This window comes from Amblyomma maculatum, unplaced genomic scaffold (assembly GCF_055883805.1).
Source record: "Amblyomma maculatum isolate TAMU_Amacu unplaced genomic scaffold, ASM5588380v1 scaffold_29, whole genome shotgun sequence".
Taxonomy (NCBI): Eukaryota; Metazoa; Arthropoda; class Arachnida; order Ixodida; family Ixodidae; genus Amblyomma; species Amblyomma maculatum.
This window is the reverse complement of record NW_028146754.1, coordinates 849,555-876,199: the sequence shown is the minus strand read 5'-3', so window position 1 is coordinate 876,199 and position 26,645 is coordinate 849,555. Positions and strand designations below refer to the sequence as shown.

Genomic DNA, 26,645 nt, shown 5'->3' with positions numbered 1-26,645 from the left:
AAGGTATGACAGGAGACAATGCTGGCCTGGTCAGCCCAACTAATCAAGCACAGTCCCAAAATCAGTGTTATTAATCAGGCCTGCATTACCCAATATATAAATTGTATGTCAATAATTCCAGAAACAATATATGGAAAAAAGGAAGTTGTCTTGACCTCAGAAATTTATTGAGGTATGAAATAAAAGAACCCTCATGAAAACGATATGCGGTACCCGAGTTATGGCTGTCCTAACCAGCCACACTAGGCAAGAAAGTGATTCTGAGAAAAACGCGGCCCTAGAAGGTTGTGAGAACGCTAACTTTTTTTTGTCAAGATATAAAATGAAATTTTTAGGGCATGCTCATAGCATGGACATTTGAATAACTATTAAGTGCCATAAAGCTGTGTAAGCTGGTTCTGAATTTAGAGAAGTAAATAATATATGTGTCACACGGGTCCAGGCCTGTAGAATGCGCGTAATCTGTTGGCATTGCGAAATTCATTGAGGTAATTTCTGGATAGGTATCGCGGGGAAAGACACGGGGCTTTTTTTTTTTTCTTCTTTTCTAAGTTCCACTATAGCAGATGCTAGGACGCTGCAGGCGTCGATACAGTCGTCGTCGGCGCGCCTCGCCATGAGGACAGCCTTCGCTTCCGTGCACAACGCATGTCGCATCTCGATGCACCGTGAGCAACCACACAACGTTTAACACGTTGCTCGAAACTGTTCAGAGGGCAGGACGAGGGATCGTAAATCCGGCAATCGCAAAAATGGCGAAAGGCGAACAGAACGCACGAAGCACGAAGACAGCCAACTACAGCCAAGAGCCGGAGCAGACAACGCGGGGAGGTAGCCAGCGGAGACCAACGCGTCAGCGGGCGCAGCAGCCAATAGCAGTCGCTCGATCCTCCGCGTTTTCGCGGAGCGCGCGCTTTGCCCAATCGCAGCCTTGAATTTGAGCGCGGGAAACTAGAAAGTTGTCGCCCGCCTCGACCGCGCCGCTGTCGACGCTGCCGAGGGTGGCAGAAGAAAGCGCAAAAATTCACGAACAAAACAAGATCACGATGGCGGCGCTCAGTTTGGCGGGAAAGGAATGGCGCCCGCGAAGTTAGGAATTTTCGGCGCTTGCTCGCTGCTCCGCGGCTGCCGCCGCTTGTCATATAATTAATTTCGAGTATTTCTACAGCAAGTTGGGCATTGATAATTACAGGAAGGGTAGTGTATAAGACATACTACTGACTATGTCGCGATTTTTCGGTTTTCAAATGTCGCGTCCACCCTTAAAAGCGGAGAAAAAAAGGGGGGTGGGGGGCCCGCACCGGTCGGTTTTATCAAATAAATAAACTTCACGAAAACTTAAGAAACTAGCATAGAGAAAGAAATTCTTTCTCTATAAAAAAAGTGGTACTCGACTTTCACCCTTGAAAACAATTATATATGTTTGGCGTTTTGAGAGCGCCTCTTTCTTCTCCACCCATAAATAATTTCGTATTTGTCGCAGTTTTTATTTTTATTATTACTCTGAATAATTTATTTATTATATTATTAAAGCAGCAGTAATATTAGTGCTAAGGTAAGACGTACGCACGACCACGGCCGGTCTCAAGGGAGAGCGAGAAGCGCGCTCTCGCGCTCTCCCTCGAGACCGGCCGTGGCACGACGTCGTGGACGTACTACGCCGCTGTATTGTAGTAGCGATCGAGGCTCGCCGGGCGTGGCGACGGCGCAAGATGTTGGCTGCCTGTATAGATATATAAAAAACCTAGGCGAACTTTTTCGAGCCTTGCAGTCAGAGGAAAAGGTGCAGCGTGGTTTTTCGCTTTGAAAAACTAAGAAACTCGCATATATTCCATACGTTCCTGAAGTGCGCGGTGTCTCTGACAATGCCTGGGCCGGTTTCAAGGAAACGGCGTAAGAAGTATTTGGAGCGCGGCGCGTTCTTCGGCGTACTGGCTTCAACTTTTTACAGGCGGCGAAAGGGCCACGACACTGCCGCCGGCCGAAGTGACTCAAAAGCGCACGTCCCAAGTGCTCAAAAAGGTGACTGCAGAGGTGAGTCGGGGGCATCGTTCTCCAATGACGCACCGGCCTATGGGGAGTCTTCAAGTAGCCAGAGTCGAACTGTCAGGCCCGATAACACGACTGACGGCGAGCCTTCAACCAGCTACAGTATGTTTGAGAGCGTGGAGTCCGACACCACGCCCGACGACGAGCCTAGCAGCTGGAGTCATGACGATTGCAGTGGGTCTGGCACAATGACCGACGATGAGCCCTCAAGCTGCCGCAGTGATAACGACAGTGTAATAAGTCCGAAAATGACATTTCGAATGACTGCACAGAAGTCAGTGACAGTCTCGACGATGACTTTCGAACAAGCTTTGACGAACTTGACACATCTGAAAATGAAGAGGACCTGCCATTGTTCAGTGCCCAGCTATGTAATGAAACCTTACCCCACTCCCAGGTCACTAAGGCTGGTGCTGTAGCAGCTGTCATGGCATTTGCCATTTCTCATGGTCTAACTTGGACAGCACTGGGCGACCTGACAAAACTGATCAATTTTATTTTTGGAGAAGATGTCTTACCCCCAAGTACATACACATTCCGCAAACTGTGGTTCAAGGAAACTCAAGATGTGGTACAGTACTACTACTTCTGTGAGGAGTGCAAGTCCGAGCTGAAGGTCGATGCAAAATCTGCTCAGTGCCCCAAATGCAAGCGCAAAAAAAGCCTTCAAAAACTTAAAAACCAAGGCTTATTTTTTATTCTTCTAGATATGGAAAAACAGCTTCGCTTCCTAATTGACAGCACGAAACAGGAACTACATCACAACTTGCAGAAGCTTGCAGAGCCTGCCTCAGTCATCTCATATGTGACTAGTGCCGATTGCTATGCAAGAATGCAGAAGGCCAGAAATCTTGGGAGCGACGACCTCACCCTTACTGTCAACGCAGATGGAAGTCCAGTGTGGAAGTCGTCAAAGACATCAGTGTGGCCTGTGCAGTTTATTGTTAATGAATTTCCAACGCACTTGAGATTCAAACATCCCATTCTGGCAGGGCTCTGGTTTGGAAAAACCCATCCGAGAATGCAACTTTTCTTGGAAAAATTTGTGCATGAAGTTAACCACACCAAACCATTGAGGTGGAAATATGAGTCAAGCACACACCTGTCTAGACCTGTTGTGCTGTGCTGGTCAGTTTACGCACCTGCAAGGGCAGCCGTGTTGAATATGGTTGCCTTCAATGGCTACTTCGGATGCCCATGGTACTTCATCCGAGGAAAGCATATAAAAGGTAAGCAGTCATATGCAGTGGTTTAGGGAATGTGAGAATGTAGGGGTCATTACTGGCACTGCATGTTTTCAAGTACATAAGTTTGCACGAGCTATACTTATATGCCTTATATTCTCATTGGTCTTCAGGGAGTCTGCGGTATGTCACACATGAGCAGCCAGAAGCCAGGACGACAAAGATGGTTGAGCGTGACATGAAGTTGGCAGTCGACTATGCTGAAAATATGAATGGTTTCAAAGGACCGTCTCCACTGATCAGCCTGAAAGGTTGGTTTTTCCTCCACCTCCTCTCCTGCTTATATGTGTTTTGCATTGGAATAGCTGCTAGTAGTTTTTGGTTGTGAGAAGGAACTTCAGCACTAAACATTTCTGAAGAAGCTTAGATATATCTTACAGCTACCACTCTCAGCCTTTCCTCATGCTCCGATAATACAGAGCGACAAAATACTCCTAAATTGGTAGCACAGACTCGTAGTGATTAATTCATCACTGGTAGCTGCCACCACTTAAAATATCATACTGGTTTTTAATTTTTTACTATTGCAGGCAAGCTGCGTTACAGACCACAGAACTGTGCCTCTGTTGTCTTCAACTGATAAATCTCAGGCTTAATAGCTGGAAATTTGAATTCTGAGACATGATAACCATCAGAAGAAGTAATCACTTGCAAGTTAGGCTCATGGCAGAATTTAGGCTCGCTGCAGTTTGAACTAGATGAATGCTGCAGTTGCTGCCAACAAATAACAGCATGAAGCTATCAGCACTGGATTCAGGTGAGACCTAAGGAGGCTGCAGGCCAGAGCCTTGTCTCCAAGGGTTAGAGAAGGGCACCCAATTATTCTAACCTACTTCACATATGGGACCACAAATAAGAAAATTTTTAGCAACTGGTATAGAGAAAAAAAAACAGAACGAAAAGACAGGGACTTCACCTAATCTGTCTTTGTTTAGCTGCAGGGAGACCTTATCGAGCCGCAAAAACAGGTATTCCCTACCCCTCTGGGAGGCCCTTTTTTATTGGGAGGCCCTTTTTTGTGAGGTGAACTGCACTTGCTTAGATTTGGAGCAGTATGAGTAGTTTCCTGTCAATCCCTCAATCCCGTGGTTGTGGATGACATAAAATAAAATATAACCTGAACAATAGATGAGATAAGCAGGAAAATCTTTTTTCACTGCCACGACCAATAGCGCCCTACATTTCTCATAGTTTCATCGCTTGTTTTCTCCTGCTTTAGGGGGAAAATATAGGCGGCAGACTAATAACTAATGTATCACTCTTTCACTAATTGAAATGATCACATCTCATTCTTTTTTTAGTTTGATGTGGTTAAAATGAAATTGGCTATATTGCAGAAGTATAGTATAGAAGCAAGAACAAACCACCAATGAAGGAGGTGGGGTGGGGGTTAAATGCACATTAGCTCAGGGCCCCCATTTTTCTTAATCCAGCATGGCAGCTATGATTGCAAAGATCCATAGGAACTATATGAGCAGCTGCTACAGTAATGGCAGGTGTGAAGGTTTCTGCATATATCCCGCATTCAACTGTGAAGCTTGAAGTTACGGTAGAGGTCAGTCTGGCATACGTATTAATCATAGCTGTCATGCAATTTGCTTCAGCCTAGTTGTACGTGGTTTTAATTTACTGCTATACAGTTGCAGGACAGCAAAACAGTTTCAGATCAGCTAGCTAGCAATGAACAAGCGTTGAAATTTGTAAAATTGTGTCAGCTGAGTTATTTTTCTATCCAAAAAAAGAAAGCCGGCCAGGTTAGCTCAATTCTTTTCTTCAGACCGATTTATTCTCATAAACTATGCTTACTTCCTTATTGTCCCATATGCATTTTCTACGAGTTCAAGCATGCCATTCTTCATCGTTACGATGTTTTCCTGACATTAAATGAGCTATATTATTTCCTCTTCCAGGTCTTGATCTTGTCAATGGCCAGAGTGTTGAGTATATGCACTGCGTCTTGCTCGGTGTTGTGAGGCAACTCACTGAGGTCATCTTCTCCTCTTCGAACTGTGGTCAGCGCTTCTACATTGGTAAGCAAATGCCTGGTTTTCCTGTCTGTCATTTTGGGCTCACAAGCTTTAAGCTAGAAGTATTGTCAGTATTGCAGCCTACTATGTTCAGTTTTGCAGGATACGGATTTTGTGCTTTTGTGCAATTGGCACATAATTTATGGCAGTTTACTAACTACTGAATACTATGAATAAAATGATATGCTGAGTCTCTTTTGCAATTGGTTCTACTATCCTCTTTTCCCAAGTGTGGTCTCTCAATTGCACTTTGTTTTGTTTCCTTCAGGGCTTTGGGTGGGTCAAGACTACCAAAATTTCATTTGAATATTTCTCTTTCTGATCGACATTTATAAGGAATCAATGACCCCTTTCTTAAAATACATGTCCTCGCTTAAAAATGCATTACCGTCTCATATGCCTTTTTTCACTATTGCATACACCTGAATATTAAACTTTTATCTTTACTGAATGCCCAAAAGTGGTTTGTTGATGGACTGTAATATAAGTGCGCCACAAAAATGTGACAAAGAGGAGACGTGGACAACGACGGCGCAGAACTGACAACTTATTTATTGGAAGAACGGAAGAGCATATATACACACACACTTGGTATACGCCCACCTTGACCACCTTGACACAAAGACTGGCCCACGATGGCCCCACCGCAGGGAACCACATCCACCATATCCACCACAGAAGCAAGATCACGTACCATGTACACCTTTTGCTACCATCTCCAACATGGCGCTACGAATTCAGTCGTGTTTTTGGTGGGTAGAGTGGAAAATGGTGGCCATGGTTATTTTTCGGTGGTCATGAAGTGGGCAGTATGGTGGTCGAGATTGACAACCATAAAGCATGCCCATCATGGACACGAAAAAAGGACCATGGACACCGTTTTTCCACTCTAAATACCATAAACCCACCACAAAACGATGGTGGATTTAAGGTAATCTATGGTGGGATTTTCGATAGGGACATCCTCTATTACCCGCTCCATTTTTATTATTCTTTATATGCAATTATTTTAAATGTTATAGCTGTCCTATCAATACACATCCCATACATACCTGTCTTCCTTTTAGTGGTCAACTGGAACAGGCTAATATGGTTTGGAACAAGAAATCAGATGAACGATGATAAAATATGCTCGAAGGGAATACGTACATTCAACAAAGTCGGACTGTTACGTACACTCATTTCAATTGAAATTAAAATCTGCGTTCTATGATCACATGTGCATAAGGGTTATACAATAGCCAGCTATATTCCGCGGAACAAACAATAAAGAGCTTTATATGCTGGTCTAAACCTCAACAAGTTGATCTTCCATTCCGAGCATTTTTACGGTGTTCTTAAATTACCTCATAAATTGCTCTACCTATGCCATGTTAACTTAAAAATTACGTGACCAGAATGAGGGTGAGGTAGCACTTACAATATTTCCTGGTTCCACGTCCCAAACTTGAAAGTAAGGATAGTGCTCTCCACGGAAGACGAAGCACCGCATCTCTGCGGGACACACTGTGCACTGCAAACCACAAATAAAGACACCAATTAGCATGCATGCCCATTAAAGAAAGCTTGCAAAAGTAACTTAGCGTGGGTTCATTAATTTAGTTATGTTCTGCAAAGAGAAGTTGAGATTTCGAACATAATCTACGAAAAGGCATTAAAAATAAGCAGTTGTACTGACCTTGACATAGATGCGCATTTCTGCCTATATGTCACGTTCTTGACGCTTCCAGATACCAATACGCTCTGAGGTGACCCCGAATCAGTGATTTGTGTCCTAAAACGGAGCCTTTTTATACCTGCCAGAGCACTTCGACCGGTGAATCATGATTGGTTCTATAAAAGAGGGCGCATTCAAGGTTATCTTGTCCATGTGCGCTCAGTACAACCCTGTCCCTCTTCCCTTGAATTCCAACACTTTCAACTTTTATTGTTCTCAGACAAAGATATCCCTGGTGGGGACGGAAATGACCTACAAAAGAAATGGAGCCTGCACTTATCTTTTTGGCCTAGGAGGTATTGTAAGTTGGTTTAGCTGTAAGCTGTGACTTGTTCTGATGAGTCAAGATCAGTGGCATCTGACGCCGCCAATTTTGTATACTGTTTCTAGACAATCTCTGCACAGTCTATATGGCTTTTCGGTAGCGTCTTGTTTTTTGAATATATTTTGGACAACTTAGGAGCATGTGAAACTATCTGAAGTACAGAGGACATAGCCCAGAATGGTGTTCGTATACGGTTTAGAGGTCACGTGAAACCGCTCTTGATCCAAAGGCTGTTGGGAAGAAATATATAGGAACATCGCAGTAAGGAGAAAATATATATCCCGAAAAGAAATTGAATTGCCATAAATGAATATGCTTTTCGCTACACATATTTGGTAAGGATATCAAAGAGTGCAAAGTATACAATTTTTTTACCAGCACGCCTATGTATCCACCTCACTTATAACTTAAATTATATGTAGTTTTTTAAACAAGTTTTATTCTTAAACTTCTTACTTTCGTTACCTCTTGAAGGTTCTTTCTTCTGATATTGCCCTGTTTGTCAGGTATGGCTTACTATGGTTTAATATTTTCGAATTTTATTTATCCTTTTCTTCTATTTATTATATAAATTTATTGCATTAGCCAATGGTGGTTCTTAACCATACACTGAACGCTCTTGGAAAACGCGGTTTGTGTGCTCTTTCGAGGATACGGAAGCGGTTCTTGGGCTGTCATGAGACAGCATGTGGTGCCGGGGGCCAGGTGGTATGGCGACAGCAGGAGTGATGGGATAGCGCTGTACAGGTGAGTTCATTCCCTTATCAGTTTTTGTTTGCCTATAAATAACTCCAATATGAGGAGCTAGTTTACTCAGACATGCTACCAGCTAGGTCACTATAGAACTTGTCTATCCAAATTTTCGGGAAGTATTTGTGGTTAAGGCGGCGGTTCCGCGGTCGCAATCTTTAGAGTAGTTCACATTCTGCCACCAGGCTGCGCCACTACTCCGAAAAGGAATCATTGAGTGCCCAGTCTTCTTGAACTGGGCTGCCTGAAGGCTTTTCTTTTGTTGCTGCGCGGGCTTCCAGATATTTTTGTAGCTTCACAGGGAAGTCCACGCAGCCAAGGAAAGAACTGTTGTCCCCGTCTTGCGCACCATGGGCTGCTTCACTCAGCTCCTCTCTTCACTCCACCACAATGCTACTTCGAAAAATACAGACCAGGGCAAAGTGACAAGAGCCTTCCATCTCCTGCCTACACTTTATCACACAAGATATCTGCAGCAAGCAAAGCAGCAATGAGGGCTAGTTGGTTTACCATATCTGCAGCACTGCAAAAGGCTGAGGAGCCCTTGCAATAATGCTCCTAACTGCCTCTCGGCCCTTGGCACTGTAATAGAGAATTGTGCTCCTACTGTCACCACCGGCAATTTTGGGGGCGAGAGACCAGAAGAGCTCAAATGTCTATATTAGTGAATGTGATCCTGATTGGACCGGGGTGCGTCTGCCTTTCGCAGTGCTGCAAAAATCTTGTGAGACCAAGTATAGTTTCCCTTGTAGAGCCACGAAACAGACTGCCACAACCCCCCCCCCCCCTCCCTTTGTGTGGGTGAGGAATTTGGAATGGACATCAGTCGTCTAGGCGGCTTTGACTGCAGTATGCTAGCTCGCCTATACACAAATAAAACAGGGTGTCAACATGATGACAGTGCAAGTTTAGTACTAGTAAAAAGGAAAAGCGGATGCCAAAAAGGGGAAAGTGGCGATATCATGCAAAGTATTGGTTTGTGTCTCATGCATATATTTCTGCAGGCTTCGTCAATGAACCTTAGTTGAATTCAGCGCCTGTCATGTGTTCTTTTGATCCCCACGCTCTGAAATCACGTGATCGCTGCTTTGGAATACGGATACACTATAGGTTAGGGAGATAAGGTAATAGCAGAGCACAAGTGGGCATGCCCCGAGTAATTACCGCACCCCTCACCTGTTTATCACAGCGCTCACGGCATGCTCATTGTTGCCGCACTATTACCCTATCCCGAAAAGTGGTAGGGGACCCTTTTCTAAAGCTCTCTGTTGTTGATGCGATAGATATAGTAGAAACTGCCAGCTCTTGGGCGAGCTCTTGCGATCTGAGAGCTCTTGGAAACTGCCAGCACTTGTGCACTACAAAAACATTGTTGCTTTATCAAACGCTAATACATATATGATAATTAGCTGAGCTTCAGTCAACAGTCGTCCTTGTTTTTTTTTATTTCTTACTTGTTCAACCTTGAAAACTAGAGTTGGCAAGCTCCAAAGTGCAGGTAAGTGAATGATTGGCTGTTTTTTTTCTTTTAAGATGAGTCGATATTGCGAAAGAGACATGAAATCCGCCACAATGCTCTGTACCGTGCAGGATGCCGGCATGTATTCATGTTCACTACTGCACTGAAGAGGCGGTTTCACACTAAAGTATGAGGGAAATGGGGACAAGGGGGGGAGGAGAGGGGGGGTGTTGTACAGGAGCATTGCCAGAAGACAGGTCCGAACAGGGTTAGTTTTGTAGGCACTTACGGGGTCCTCTTTGCCTTTCCCAATTTGGTGGTCATTTGAGTCCTCATTTAACTTATTCACGCGCGGGCGCGCGCGCGCGCGTTTCTCTATGTGTGTGAGGGAGAGACAGAGTGCGTGTGCAATTGAAGGAACACACAATTTTGAGGCAATTAGAACAAATTTTTAATGACCGAATCAATCTCCTAGCAATATTTATATCCTGTGGCATTTCCCTCGACACTGAAACCTGAAAAGTAGCGCGCTATGGAAGAAACTGCGCTGGCCTGTTCCAGCTTCCTGTGATGATGCATGCGCTTTCTGATCCAATATGGGTGGACTACTGTTCATTATTAGCTTGGAGCCAAGCTCTATTGTGCTCATTACACAGGGCATACACACGTATGAAGCACGTATACTGAACTGTTGAGCCCACCCTTGGACTTCGTGCGTTGGTGGAAAATAATTTCGAGATGTGGCAATTTGCATGTATATTCAAACATTTGCAGCATAATAATTGGAGCCCAATGTTTACTCCATGCAAGTGCGCCCATCTTTACCAAATGTATATATATATATATATATATATATATATATATATATATATATATATATATATATATATATATATATATATATATATGTTGTTCTGGAAAGGCCGAATGAAATGCCAAACTATTAAACGCATTGATCAAATCGCGTTCTGTCGGATTTTGCATGTTTTTATTGAATTTTTAATACCAATGCTGTACAGCGGTTTTGCCTCATGGAAGCAAACAGAAACGCGTTCTTTGTATTTTTCGAAATTCTCACATGCTTTTATATAAAAGTCAGCTTTGATAACATGATCGGATATCTTTCAAAACGCAGCAAGTCGTGTTGCTTCAAAGCAAAGTTCAAATGTAAACGCAACAAACTAGTCTTTGAGACGTCGGGTGAGTGGACGTCTCGGTGACACGAGATCTGGCTTACTTGAGATAAGGGTCCCATTCTTTTGGAAACGCTGTGCCTGCCGATTGGTTTTTATAGCGTTAGTTCGATTTCTCACTTAAGCGAGTTGCGCGTTTCTACGAGAATCATAAACAATGCCTGCACCAAAGCAAAATCATCGTCTTCTGTCCGGGCAAACTGGCCCGAGCGCTCCACGCCTCCGCGGCAAAGCGCGAAAGCGGGCGATGCTATAGGCACGTAGCATTAGTGCAAAATTAACGCCCAAGCAGTTTCCCTGTAGGAGAACATCAACGGTTTGCCGTAAACGCCGCAATGCGTTTAGCTAGCGAGAGGGCGGGACATCATGCACTCAATAAATAAATAAGGAAATTAGCGCAAATAAAAGCATCAAAGGGGAATCCAATTCAGTGTTTTCTCCCATAAAGAAAACTATAGGGTCACTGATCAAGTCAAAGTATTTGGAGAAGATATAAACGCATGCTTTTTCTCTGGTTTCCCCATTGGGAACAAGGCTTCCGAAACGTGAGTCCGTTTTCTTGAAACTTTGATGGGTCATTGACCCTATAGTTTTCATTTGAGCTAAACATCGGCATTCGGTTCAGCAGCGTTTTAAGTGTACTAGCGGTCATTCGCTTCTCGTGCGAGGCAACCCCATGAGCAGCTAGATGCCTGGTTTTGCCAAGCACAAGCATACATCATGTGTGTTACTAAAAAACTAAAAAACTAGAAACGGAAGCCATTACTTGTACTGGACCGGGAGCAAGTTTTGTTCACTGTCGTGACGCTGGGGCTACGTCGACCCGGCCTTCACTTGGTAGCGTGCAGAGACTCGGGGTTGAAGTAGGATTGAATCTTCGAAGTTGGTGAAATATGTACAAGCAGGTTTAATGGCACTTTGAGAAACTTATTTACAAGATTATTTACACGAAAAAGAAGGGTACATCAGCAAAATGGCAAGCGTTAAGAGTTCATAGCGAGAAGCGACTGGATGAGCCGTTTACCCAGGGCCCAGAGCGACATTTCGTGCTCTGCAGCGTCCTTAAAACCCCCTATGTCCAGCCCCTCTCTGAAGATGCTGACCAACCAAATCCAGGGCACGCCCCTCAGATATCGGCATCCAATCGAACACATCACTGCACTGATGGTCTGAAGCACTGACTGGTCCGGCATTAATTCGTTGGGCGTGATCACTTGTTGGCGGGAAAAGCTTGGGAACGGCGAGGAGAGGAGGTACATTTCTATTCTTCAGCAAAGAAACCACAGGTTGGTTCTGACAAGTGGGTTTACTTCTCAGAAACTCAAGTGCACGTGGGCGCCGCATACGCTCCCAGCATTGTCCGTTTTCGACAATTGCAAATCTTTCCTGCATTCCTGGGAAATCACTTAATGGCTGTATGCGTCATGCTCCTTTCTTGTCCTGCACGTCAGCGGACATGTCACTCTGTCGTCTCCTTTGGAAAGTAGACATTCCTCACTGGACGATAGGGCTTCTCGACTGGAAGGGTGAACAAAAGAAAGAAAGCACTTCCTGCATTTCCCGCAGGGGGACGTTTCTTTGTGTTTTTCCAGACGTTCTCTTGACAGGGTCAATTTGGCATTTGCAGGCCTCCACAAAGCAAAACAGGCTTACAAAACAGGATTCCTGGAAACAGGCTCACTTAGAGCCATTGGACCATCACCAAATATTCAAAATACTTTTCCATGCCCACAGGCGAACAATAGAGCGCGCAAATGCGGATGCACGGTCGTAACAGCCTCCTCCCCCGCCAGAAGAGTCACGGAGGGCAGCAGTCGCCGCTGCTGCATGAAGAGACGACTTAATGGCCTGCACGTGAACGCTTGAAGCTCGCTGTTGCTTGTCGCGTTGTCTTGATTGTTGTAGGCCAAATTGCTCGAGCTGTCTGAAACTCAACCACATGTCTAAACAAGCACTCGGCTCCCGTCTGAAGAGACCAGGTTAAAAGAAAACTGCCATTGTTGTTCGAGAAAAGCCCACTCTCAAGACGTTCAGGACCCACGTATGCCTAGAAAACCAAACGTGCTGCTTTACATAGTCACACATATACAAGCGCACGGAAAAAAAAAAAAAAAAAAAACCTGATTATCAATTTCGATACATGGTGAGGAACATCTCGGACCGCTTAGAAAGAGCGGCTAAGCGCTTCCGCATTCCCATTTAACTTCCCCTTTTTGTATCATATTTCAAAATTGTACTGCTGTAAAATCAAGCTCCACCTAAGAAGGCGACTGTTTTTCGATGTCGCAGTTTGCAGCCAAGCCAGGGGACAATGGTCCGTCTCTACGGTGAATTTGGTCCCTCCAAGATAGCACTGCAATTTTTGAATGGCCCATACAATGCAAGCGCACTCTTTCTCTGACGCGCAATAAGCCCTCTCTCTAGAACTCAGTTTTCTGCTCAGGTAGAGCACAGGGTGCTCATTACCGTCGTCATCTCTCTGGCAGAGAACAGCACCTAGCCCTCGATCACTGGCATCACACTGGACCGTGAATTCTCGGTCATAGTCTGGAGCTCGCAATACCGGACGGCTAATCAGCACAGCCTTCAGGTTTACGAAGGAGGCTTCCTTTTGTTCGTCCCAGACTACATTTGTCGGTTCTGTCTTGCGGAGAGCGTCGGTCAGAGGGCTAGCCAAAGCTGAATAGTTAGGGATGTAGTGATTGTAGTACCCAGTCAGACCCAGGAATGCTCGAATTTCCGTCTTCGTGCTCGGCCGCGGGTAGTCTGCTACCGCAGAAATCTTAATCTCGCTGGGTTTCCTGAAACCTTGACCTACATTGTGACCCAAGTAGTCCACGGTCGCCCTTGCCAGGCAACATTTCTCGGCCTTTACGGTTAGTCCAGCTTAAAGCAAAAGGCTCAGTACAGCTCTTAGATGTACCATATGGTCCGCCCATGAGTCGGAAAAAACCGCAATGTCATCTAAATAAGGCACCGCGAATGTTTCACACCCATTTAAAACCCTATCCATGAGTCGGGAAAAACAAAATGGAGCATTTTTGAGCCCGAAACTCATCATTGTTGGCTGGTAGCTGCCCGTCGGGGTGACGAAAGCCGCGTATCTGCTGGCGCGTTCAGTGAGCGGTACTTGCCAGTATCCTCGAGTAAGGTCCAGCGTAGTCACATATGCCGCTCTACTGACCTGTTCTACTCTCTCCTCAATATTCGGAATAGGATACACTTGATCCCTGGTGAGAGAATTTAGCTTTCGGTAGTCTACCACAGGCCTAGGGTCTTTACCTGGAGCTTCTACTAAGATCATAGGCGAAGCGTAATCGCTTTCCGAGGGTTTTATTACTCCCAATTCCAGCATGCGAGTTACTTCCCTATCCAGAATTTCTCTTTGCCTTGGAGAGAATCGGTAGCACCTTGATCGCACTGGCACGTCTGAAGTCAGCTCAATATCGTGCTCAGTCAAATCAGTCCTGCCTGGCCTGTCCACGAAGCAGGCCTCAAACTCTGTTATTATTTCGCCCAGATCGGACAGCTGGGATTTCTTTAGTTCTCCTCTCTGCTCCGTCTTTTTGAGAAGCTCCTGAGCGTTGCTTCCTTTTCCGCTGAGGCAAATCAAGTTGTCCCCCATCTCCTCGGGAAGGTTTAACGTTAGATTTACCACGGCGTGCTCCATAGCTAAGTCCTCTCGGGTTCCACTTAGTAGTCTCGTGAGATTACTAGAGACTGGCGGCAAGAGGTTACTCTCAATAACGTCCTCATTCCGCGTCTCATCAAGATCGCTTTCAAGTTGACTTATCTGAGATGCCTCGCTCTCAAAGTTTTCCGACCCGCTATCTTCCGCATCGACCACTGTTTTAACTGCCGTTTCCTCCGCTGTGGATTTTTCTGGTATGAGCAGTGTAGCTAGTTCTCGCGCCTTTGAATGTGTTAATGCTTGCACAACACTGTCTCCGAAAAGGATGCCCCTCTTTCGCAGTAGCATGTCCGATTTGTTGGAGAACAAATACGGATAGCACTTAGGAAGCTTTCCTGAAACGGCAGCCTCGGTTGTTAATTCGCCGAAAGGGCCCTCGATGACCACGTTCGCGATCGGCAAGCACACACTCTGTTCCTCCACTACCTGGCGGATCCACGTACACTGTCCTGTATAGTCGGAAGGCGACACATACGCCGGATGGACAACATCCATCGTTGCGGCCGAATCGCGCAGTACCTTGCAAGGCTTCCCGTTGACTACTAGGTCATGCAGGTAGGGTTCTAAAAGCTGCATATTTTCATCGCAGTCACTGACATACGAGAAAGCAATCTTTTCTTTCCGGCAGTTGACGGCAATGTGACCCTGCTCATTACACCTAAAGCATGTGAGCGGCTTCCTAGCCTCAAGCTTTTTCTTTGTGTTCTGCGCGTTGGTCACTTCCCCACTTTTCTCACTGCCGTCTTTTCTAGGGCGTTTGCCTGAAGAAGCCTTCCTTTCTTCGTTTGCAAATCTAGCAAAGTGCCTTTTCTGACGGTTTTTCACACTGAACTTGGGATTGCGGGGCCTATCCACTGCTGGGTTGCTGAATTGTCGGCGCGAAGCATACTCCTCAATAAGTTCGGCAGCTTCAGTTGCCGACTTAATTTCGCCTCGGTCCTGTAACCAATTTCTTTCTTTTTCTGGGAGGCAGTTATAAAACTGCTCCAAAAGAATTCGCTCGACTACAGCGTCCCTATCACTGTAGGAATCTGTGCTCTTTAGCCACTCGCCCAAATTTACTCTTAAATTGTACAGGAATTCAGGGTAACTCTCGTCCCTGGACTTAGTAGCGTTCCGAAAACGTTGTCTGAACGCCTCGGCGCTAAGCCTATACTTTCTCAGAAGGCATGCTTTGACCTTCTCGTAGTTGTCCGCGTCCTCCTTGCTTAGCCGCGCGACAACCTCCGCTGCCTCGCAGGGCAGAACCGTCAATAATCTCTGAGACCAAGTGTCTCGCTGGAAGGACAGTTTTTCGCAGGTTCGCTCAAAGTTAGCCAGATACAGACCGATATCCCCTGATATCACATATGGCTGCATGTACTTTGACATCTTGAAATCTGCCTCCTTGTTGAGAAGAGGCACCGCTAGCTGGGGACAATTGCCCGACCTCTTGCTCAACTCTAGTTCTAATTTCCGGAGCTCAATTTCTAGCTCCAGCCTTTTTGCTTCTCTTTCAATTTCACGCTTCTTTTGCTCTTTTTCTCTCTCAGGTTCACGCTTCTTTTCCTCTTTTTCCCTCTCAAGTTCACGCTTCTTTTCCTCTTTTTCCCTCTCAAGTTCACGCTCACGCCTCTTTTCCTCGTTTTCCCGCTCTTTCTGCTGTCTGAGCTGCTCCTCCTTTTTTTGTCCGATGAGGTTCCATGCTTCACTGAGCTCCTCATCATCTGTTCCCAAATCAGTGATTGCCTTTATAATCAAGGGTTTTCGTGCCAAACCACTTGTATTAATTCCCAATTCCTCACACAATAGCAACAGTTCCGGTTTCTGGAGCTTTTGTAGGTCCATGATCGCTCCGAGTGTCGGCTACTTCCAAAACAACAGTGCAAACTACCAAACCTAAAGGCGTTTCAACACTTTTTACCAGTTCTAAAATCTAACCCTGTTCTAGAACCTGGTCCACATCAGAAGAAAAGCCAAGCACTCACCCACACATGCGATCGATGTTCCGAGCTGCTCTCTTGTTGGCCGATTGTTGCGCCTGCTTGTTGCTTGAGATGCCACCTCCGATCACCAGATGTAGTGGCTTGTAGATTCAGATCCCACCTCGAATCACCAGATGTTGTAGCTTGTAGATCCAGATCCCAACGCTGGTCACCAGTTGTCGTGACGCTGGGGCTACGTCGACCCGGCCTTCACTTGGTAGCGTGCAGAGACTCGGGGTTGAAGTAGGATTGAATCTTCGAAGTTGGTGAAATATGTACAAGCAGGTTTAATGGCACTTTGAGAAACTTATTTACAAGATTATTTACACGAAAAAGAAGGGTACATCAGCAAAATGGCAAGCGTTAAGAGTTCATAGCGAGAAGCGACTGGATGAGCCGTTTACCCAGGGCCCAGAGCGACATTTCGTGCTCTGCAGCGTCCTTAAAACCCCCTATGTCCAGCCCCTCTCTGAAGATGCTGACCAACCAAATCCAGGGCACGCCCCTCAGATATCGGCATCCAATCGAACACATCACTGCACTGATGGTCTGAAGCACTGACTGGTCCGGCATTAATTCGTTGGGCGTGATCACTTGTTGGCGGGAAAAGCTTGGGAACGGCGAGGAGAGGAGGTACATTTCTATTCTTCAGCAAAGAAACCACAGGCTGGTTCTGACAAGTGGGTTTACTTCTCAGAAACTCAAGTGCACGTGGGCGCCGCATACGCTCCCAGCATTGTCCGTTTTCGACAATTGCAAATCTTTCCTGCATTCCTGGGAAATCACTTAATGGCTGTATGCGTCATGCTCCTTTCTTGTCCTGCACGTCAGCGGACATGTCACTCTGTCGTCTCCTTTGGAAAGTAGACATTCCTCACTGGACGATAGGGCTTCTCGACTGGAAGGGTGAACAAAAGAAAGGAAGCACTTCCTGCATTTCCCGCAGGGGGACGTTTCTTTGTGTTTTTCCAGACGTTCTCTTGACAGGGTCAATTTGGCATTTGCAGGCCTCCACAAAGCAAAACAGGCTTACAAAACAGGATTCCTGGAAACAGGCTCACTTAGAGCCATTCGACCATCACCACATATTCACAATACTTTTCCATGCCCACAGGCGAACAATAGAGCGCGCAAATGCGGATGCACGGTCGTAACATCACCGCGTTACAGTATTGGCTGTAGCTGGGGCGCACCTCAGCTGCAAGCGCCGAGAGCTTTAGCTGGCGGCGTTTCGTTTGAAGGCAGACTCGGCACACAAACAGCATGACACAGTGAACGGGAGGGGATAAATAAATCAGAAAGCAAGAAAGCGCACACTGGCAATGGACATTTTTCAAGTAGCGCTACTGCGCATGCGAGGAGCCTTCTCGGACGCCATTTTCTCCGGGACGCCACGTGAAAATAAGGAAAATACATGTTGCATGTCTTTTTCCAGGTAGCTACGTCCTTCGCTTCATCAACGCGACGAACAGCTGCAAATTAATTGTGTGCAGTGCTACCATATTCCAGGCCTTCAGAATGCACGGATTGCATTCTCCCCGCCTCCCGCAGTTTGCCTCAACAGAGAACACCTGACCAGGCTGGCCAGCTTCCTGTTGTCATTGTCAAGGTTTAACAGGGGAGGGGAAGAGGGTAGAGTACCAAGATGCGTTCACAGATGACAGACGTGTCTCCGTCAGCCCATGCAACCACCCTGATGATCGACGGCACCAGCCTGCCCTGGAGACGCCAGGTCAAGTACCTGGGGCTGGTGATCGATCACCGCCTCACATGGATCCCTGCAGACAAAGCCTACCTGGGTCATCTGAACCGGGTTGGCCGAGCAGCCCAACGTCTTCTTGCAGGGGGCAACGGCTGCTCCACATCATGGGCAATCCGGCTGTTTGAGGCGGCCGCCAATTCTTCCATACTTTATGCCCTCCGTTTTGTTTCCCTCAGGCCCACCAGAGTGAACATCCTGGACGGAACACGCAGGAAATGGATCCGACGCCTGCTGGGAGCAACGCAGTGCTCTAGGATTGTGGCAACACTGGCGGAAGCCGGTGTCTACCCCCTGGCCCTGCAGCTCTTCCAGAGAGGCCTCACTCACGTGGACCGCCTTCACCACGCCCCTGACGGAGCTTCCTTTCTGGCACGGCTGCGCAGCGCCCCCCATTCACGGATGGGACAACTACGGCTGTATACAAGGACTTCATCAAAGATGCCCCAGGGTATTCCATCCTCCCTCCTCCACCAACACCTCCTCCTTTACAGGTCACCCTTGACCTGGAGGGGGTCAGCAAGCGCCGCTCCCCAGTTGCTGCCCTGGGCCAGGCTGCCGCAGCCCTGATTGAAGAGTGCAAAGGGAGCACCCTCTTATTGGTTTCACCGCGCTAACACATTGAACGACAGAACGACAGAACGCGCTCCGTGGTGTTTTGTCTTTTCTGTCGTTCAATGTGTTAGCGCGGTGAAACCAATATGAATAACCAACTAGGCCCAATTCTCGCCATTTTAGGAGCACCCTCCTCTTCACAGACGGCTCGGTCCTGCCTTCCACGGGCCAGGTTGCAGCGGCTATGACGGCCCCACAGGTGGGGATGTCCAGCTCTTGCAGGCTCTCCTTTCCAGGTAGCTCTACTGCAGCCGAGCTGGCGGGCCTCCACATGGCAGCGGACTTCCTGGAGACTGGTCAGCCCCAGGCTTCTACACCATCCTGTGCGACTCGAGGCCGGCACTGCAGCTCCTGTGCAAGCCGTCCTGCTTCAAGCTATCGGCTTGCCACCTACGAGCGCGCCTCCAGGCCCTGGAGGACGCCGGCTTCGTCATCTCACTGCACTGGATCCCGGGCCATGCGGGCATCCAGGGCAACGATGAGGCCGATGCACTTGGCAAAGCGGCCCACGCCGACCAGGTAAGTATGACTCACCATGTATCTGCCTTTGACTTTTCCAGGCTCCCCCTCAAGAAGCCGGTGAGGGCCCTGCATCCCGATCGGCGCATCGCCGAGGGGAGGACATTCCACCGCCTGTCTGACAAGCTCGCCCGCAGGAAGCGAGCTCTCCTCCTACGCCTCCGCACCGGAGGTTCCTGGACGCCCACGGAGCTGCATGTCCGTGGCCGGGCCCCCTCCCCAGCATGCCCCTCCTGCGGTGATGCAGGAACGCTGGGACACCTCCTCTGTGTGTGCCCGGCACATGCCCACCACCGTCGCAAGATGAAGGCAGGCTACCGGGCCCTCGGACTTCCTGCTGCCACCGAGGACCACCTGCTCTTCCCGGCCAGGAGCCCCCTGGCAGCCCACCGGCTCCTGCTGGCCTTCCTGGAGGAGTCCGGCCTGGCTGCACAACTGTAGCCTTCCACCGGGCCTGCTGACCTGCTGGCCACAGCGCTGGCGACGGGGCCGATGACGACGACGTGAGCGACTCCACGATGGTGACCCCCCCTCCCCTCCCAACATCCCATCTCCCCTTCCCCCCGGACACCAAGAGTGCCGCCGCGAATTACGGCCGGTATAACCCGTGTCCGGTATCCCCCCCCCCCCCGAGAATAACCCAAAGACCCCAACCAACCAAAGTGTCTTCGCATAGGCTAGACGAGATTAGCCCTGCACTTAGCTGCTATTTGGAAGATAAGCTCACCCAAATACTAGGAAGGCATTTCTGCAGAAATTCTTGGCAACCCGTCCCGTCAATAGTACTTCGCCTGACGCCCACAGGAAAGGTGCGCTATTGGAAAAAGGTCCACTGGCGGAGGTCGCGATACTCGATTCGCCATGGAGTATTCGGTGGGATGACCCTTCCATGATAGATCCGTCGCATGATGACCCACTGTGCCCCGATTCAACTCGACCGCGTTGACATGCTTTTTGAACAAAGTGAAATTGTTGTAGAAACATCATACCCTTTCGTACATACCTCTCGTTTCAGGGTGTTTGTAGCGCCAACCTCGTAATTTTTTCGAACTTTGTCATTCTAAGCGGAAATATATTTTGTAGATGGCGGTAGCTACATTTATTGTACGTGGCTTCGCTAGCGATTCCACTATTATTTGTTTTTTGCTAACTTTGTCGTTCATATTGTTAACAGTTGAATAAAGGAACGAAAGCCCGAAAATTTAGATTATATTGGCGGGAAAAAAACAAGCCATGGAGCGTTTCAATTGTGCATAGAATAAAAAAAAATAGCTGAAATCGCACATTACTGCACATTACTCAGAGTTGTAGATCAAAATCGATGCTCATCCTCCGACAGGCCCCGCCGGGGGGAAAGTGGCCACCCTAAACGTTAGAGGCTTGGCAGGTAAAAGGAAACAAAGCCAGCTTTACAGGCTTTTAATGGATTACAATATTGATATATTGGCTGTGCAAGAAACGAAAGTAGACGGTGAAGCAGAGACCGAGATTATTGTGCGACGTTTCACGTCTAGGTTTTTCGCTGTAGTTAGCCGCGCTGTTGGCACATCGGCTGGTTGTGTTGTTTTTGTAAAGAAGCTGCCCGGGCTGGAGGTGCTGGCGCATCATTCGTGCATGGCGGGACGATGTGCATACCTCGAATTTTCGCTGAAAGGCATTGAGTGGCGAGTTGTGTGCGTATATGCGCCCAATGTGGTTTATGACCGTGCCGTGTTCTTTGAAGATATCGAACAGCAGGACGGCTTATAGTTATGGGGGATTACAACCGTGTTCTAGACGCGCGTGACAAGAAAAGCCGTCGCTCTTTCCGTCACAGGAACACTGAAGTGCTGTTAAGAACAATTGACATTTATAACCTGGAAGACGTTGCAGAGTGTCTGGAGGGAGAACGCCCAGTATGTATACGTGATTCAGGGCTCAAGCCATGCACGGTTAGATCGCAACTATGCCTGTGTTGATATCGTACCACAATGCAACAGGTGTGAAGTAGTACCGGTGTCGTTTTCAGACAATTGTATGGTTCAATGCTGTGTAGGCATTGCTAAGCGGGGGAATGGTTTTTCGTGGGAAATCTGGAAGTTAAAGGACAAGATACTTGGGGATGAAGCAAAAAGAATGCACGAAAAAACATGAAGGTTTGGCAGAAGTGGGAGCTCAGAAGCCTTTAAATGAAAGGCAACTGAAACATTTGTTATTATAAGTCACGAAGAGAAAGAAAATGAAGTGCAGTTAAGGACACTGCTTCATAAAATGGTAAAACAGGAAAGCCGAGCACCGGGTGAATGGATGAAGGACATAAGAAAAACCAAACAAAAGCTATAACTAACTGAAGAACAACGTTACCGGGGAGCGCTGGTTAGGGCAAGGGCCGAAGACAGCTGTAGGCGAAGCGCCAACGAAAAGAGCGCTCGGCTTAGAAAAAGCCCGTGCTGAAAAGAATCACATCGAAGAAATAGAATGGGGAGGGGTATTATCAACAGACATTAATCATATCAAAACAGCGTTTTTCGAACATTATCAGGCACTCTTCGCATCACACCGGGTAGATGTTATTACATTTAGGGATGGGTTTCTAGCTCAGCTACCGCGTCTCGAGGACGAAACAAAAGCCAGATTAGAACTGGACATAACAGAAACGGAGGTGAAGCACGCAATTGATAAACTAAACGCCGGTAAATCCCCTGGAACGGACGGGTTCAGTGCGACTTATTATAAAGTACTTAAACACGGAATAGCCCCTGTCCTAACTGTAATCTTAAACGAAGCCTTCAAAGAAAAGGCTCCTCCGTCATATGGGTCGTCCCACACTGTGCTCATTCCGCAAACAAATGAAATAAGTAAGTAAGAGTGGTTACTGCATACCGGCCAATAGCGCTCACAAACGTGGAGTACAAAATTGTTATGACGGTTCTAGGGCGAAGGTTGCAGACCGTGATTAGAGACATAGTTGGGCCTCATCAGACGTGTGGGATCAAAGGGCGCTCGATTATCATCAATATCCATAAAGCGCGTGGTGTATTAGAATACTGTTATGACAGTAATGGTCGGGTTACCTTTCTCCAGATTGACTTAGGAAAGGCATTTGACTGTGTCGCTCACGAACTGTTGTTTGCCATTTTAGACCATGTGAATATCGATTCTGCTATCCTTGATGGTGTGGCTTTGGCGTACCGGAGCTGCACGATAATATTAATTGTTAACAAATTTTTAGGGAACGCCATCAGTGTACAGCGTTCCGTACGCCAGGGCTGTCCCCTCAGACCTCTTTTATTTTGAATCGATACAGATACTCAAAAATAAAAGCATTCAGAGATTCAATGTACAAGCAGCCGAAGTAAAGCTGTTAGCGTATGCAGACGACATCGCTGTTTTTACCGATGATGAAGGGGCATAAGCCAAGCTGTGAAGTGTTTGGGCGAATTCAGTCGCGTCACCGGCAGTGGAGTTAACTAGTCGAAATGCTTCGGACTTTGGCATGGAAGGTGGCCATCTACGCCTGAACGGTTTGCATGTGTGCCTTGTACGACGGCCATAGGGTCAGAATGCCAGAAGGTCAAATCAGTCGATATTGTCGACCATAAACCCTGACTGCTCATTGGAGGGTCAAATTCTGAAGTTAAAGCTTAGCTACTTTGGCCATCTGATGAGAAGAGAGGAGTCGCTGGAGAAAGCTTTAATGCTGAGAACGGTTGAGGGTTACCGGAGAAGGGCTAGGCAGCGAACGCTATGGTTAGATGGCATCCTCGAGGCGTTGCAAATGAAGTTATGTGATGTTAGGAAGATAGTGAGAGACCGGAAAGCGTGGCGTGACATGGTGCATAGGGTCACGAAGAGTCTGACACGGCTGAATGACTGAACTGAACTGCACTGACAAGGTGATATTTGGATATATCTGTAAAATCATTCATTTGTTTTACTGATGTCCTTTTCTTACTGTGAAATGTTTACTCCACTTTTACTTCAGCATATATCACATGCTTGAAATATTCTTGAACTAAACTTGACTGGGACAAGATGAATGAAAGGCACGTGTGTATATGTAGGGCCATCAAGAACTTGAGTTCAAAAGACCGTACGAGCTCATCTAAGTTTCATTTTAAGCACTGGCATAGATAAGCTTTGATTTCAGTATATTGATGCCTTTGCCGGAGTTTCCGGGTTCGAACTCAACCACCGCGGCTGCATTCTGATGGAGACAAAACGAAGTGGCGTCGGTGTGCTGTGCGATGTCAGCGCATGTTAAAGATCCCCTGGTGGTGGAAATTACTTCGTAGCCCCCACTACGGCTCCCCCTTCTCTCTCTCCACTTTCACTCCCACCTTCATTCCTATCCTTACGGCGCGGTTCAGGTGTCCACAGAGCAAGTGTGACAGATACAGCGCCTATCCTTTCCTGTGAACAAACTAACCTCTGACAGCGAAGTGTAAAGTTTTTCTACGCGAAACTTTAGCGCGGCTAAATGCTTTTTAAACAGTTTAGCATTTTCTTTTAGCCATTTTATTAAATGAAGCGGGCAGATATTTTTAGGAAAAAGCAAACCCAGCACGGGCACCAAATGTGCAAAAAATCACGACAGCACAGTGCATATCTTCAAAGTTAATGGATATAGAGTTTCTTGTTTATAACACTTTTCAAAGGCGCGTTGCTAGTTAACTAAGCTATACATAGTAATAAAAATGCTTAACTGGGTTCATTAGCTTTTAATCTCAAAATATCCTGACCAGGCTTTCTCTGAGTGCAAAAGGTTTAGCTTAATTTTGCATTTAATGAGACAAGTAGAGCTGAAAAGCAGTTTGTTACCTTTGTGTTTTTCTTTAAACCTAAATACCTTTGCAGCTATTTGTAAATCAAATACATCTTTCGAAAACAAGAAAAATAAGCTTTACAATGATATTGAAACCACATTTATAAATTAAACTAGTGGGACACAGTAGACGTACGAAAATCACCAAAAGTGTCGTTTCTTCACCTCTGGAGTGGGATAGGTCTTAGCGATCTTTATTTCTTCGTCCTTGTGACCAGCCTGCTTACTGGTTAGTTTCCTAGTCGTTTTCCTCCGCTGTGAGTCAACGCGTTTTAGGTATAGGTACTTAAATATATTACCTGCCCATCTGTTACTGTCCAGTTTCCTCAAGCGTTCCTCATATAATATTTTACTTTGATCTTCCCGTAATTCTAAAGAAAGAAAAACTAAAAATAGCGCCATTTCCTTTCTTCTTCTCCGGCACCGCCACTCCTCCTCTCACGTTTCGGCTGTTGCTCCACCTACAGGGCACCCAGTACGCTCCGGCATGCTCTCCGAAGCAGGCGCCATTAAAGGCGCTCGCGTCGGGTCTCACCAGCGCATTTAAGCTTGCATTTTGTCGCAATGTGTTCGTTTTAAAATAGGCTGTGGCTAAAGGTACGTCGGACGGACCCGATCAATGGTCTTAAAGGTACGTCCGACGGACCCGGTGCGTTTTTCCTCGGGATACGACGGACGGATCCGGGAAATATTTTTCAGAGGTACGGCGGACGGACCCAACGCATTTTTCTCCGATATGGGCCTTGGGATCCGTCGGGAAAGGCAGACGGATCCGAGGTCCCCAGATGTGGCTGCAGCAACAACATGGTAGCCATATGTAGCCAAATCGAAGTTGGTATGAGGTGTACGTGCGAGGTGCAAGAAGTATGATACGGCATGCGTGAAATGTCAAATTACAAAGAATAGTACAGTGGCAAGAATAGTGCCTAGAATGGGTGATATACTACGTGATGGCATGATGATAGGGTTACGTGAGTTGGACCGCGGCAGGGTGGCAAGCACGACCAGAGCGCAAGCGTATGTAATCGCGGTGTTGACGGCCAGCCCGCGGCCCCCACGCCCGCTCATTTAGTCCTCGTAATCATGTGGATTAACGTCTAGGACGGTCGTTATGTAGTTTTGATTCTTCAAAGTTTCGTCACTTCCATCTGTGATGAGATGCGTCACGTAACGCATCGCTTTCTGCTCGCATTGAGGTTTGGTGCTGCAAGTTTTACGTAGTACATATACAAGCAGCGCTGAAAAAGCTGGGTGCCGCCGGCGTGTCTCTAGCCCAAGCATCGAGTCATTCGTGTTTGTTGGAGGTGTTGTTTGTGCTTACCGTGAGATGCTGTGATGTACGGATTACGTCCTACTAGAGTGCTGTGTGAGACTACGAAGAGTGCTCTGATGAGTGCGCCGATGTCCGGACGGACATCAGTGTGTCCGTTTATGATCGGCGATGTTGCACGTGCATGTCAGTGTTTATTAGGTGCAGTGGTAATTTATCTACACGCGCTGTGCAACAATCAGACGAAAATAAGTCATCGACAATTTGTTAGCCTGCACTACAGAAGTCAAAACTCGGAAAATGGGAATGCACATGATGCAGTTTTCACATGTTGGAGTGGACTGAAAAATAAGTGCCCAGCCCGCACCGCCGGGATGCGCATTACTACAGGTGAAATGGTTCAGGTTTCAGTAAAATAGCTGCCTGGCACAGCACCTTCCTAAATGTTCAGGCTTTGTACTATTATTGAAGGCCACTTTATCATTAATAAAGGAACGAATATGCTTTATGTGTTAATGACTAGTGCTTTTTCAACATATGTTCATTTTTTTTTTCGTTTTTCCTTAGTTTCCTTTCTTTTTCATGCTAGACAAACACAAATAGTACACTTTGAAACTTGTCAGTCCAAAGCTGAACATGAATATCTGCCATGCATGTGACAGCTTTAATGCTAGAAAGGTTGACGTGTAAGCATGTACGTAGACGCTGCAACATCTTAGTGGCACGTTTGGCTACTTGCCCCAAGGTCGTGATGTTTAATGCCAGTGATGGCAGTCGCACTTTGGTGCAGGTGAAATGCAAATGCTTCTGTTTACTGCAAGACGTCAACGCAAAGTACAAAGCCCGGGCAGTCAAATTAGTCTGGAGCTCTCCACTACGGTATTTTTCATAGCTACATATGTCACCTTAGGATGTGAAACCCTAAATGCCACAGGTAGGCTGCATTGTTTTTGAGATTTTGTAACCTCTCATCTATGTTTTGCAACATTTGGCTAATTTTAGTTCTCAAAAATTTTAGTTCTAAAAATGAAACCGAAGAATTTCTTGGCATGGTTTCCTGCTTGGATTAATTTGCTAATTGCAGTTCTTTGAAACTTGCATCAATGCTGGACAGTTCAAATAGCAGGCAGTTGAATTACAGAAATGATGTGAATCGTGCATTTCAGTTCTGACAAATGGAAAGTAACGGTCCCCTCTTTGCATGCATAGGTGCCCTTAGATAAATACATACTCGGGTGTGATTGTGACGCATATCAAGG

The 26,645-nt window shown here is 46.7% G+C and overlaps 1 pseudogene; it reads left to right on the top strand.

The window, feature by feature from the left end:
• Positions 1–1,865: 1,865 nt before the first annotated feature.
• Positions 1,866–26,645, top strand: part of LOC146170883 (uncharacterized) — a 574,420-nt pseudogene continuing 549,640 nt past the window's right edge.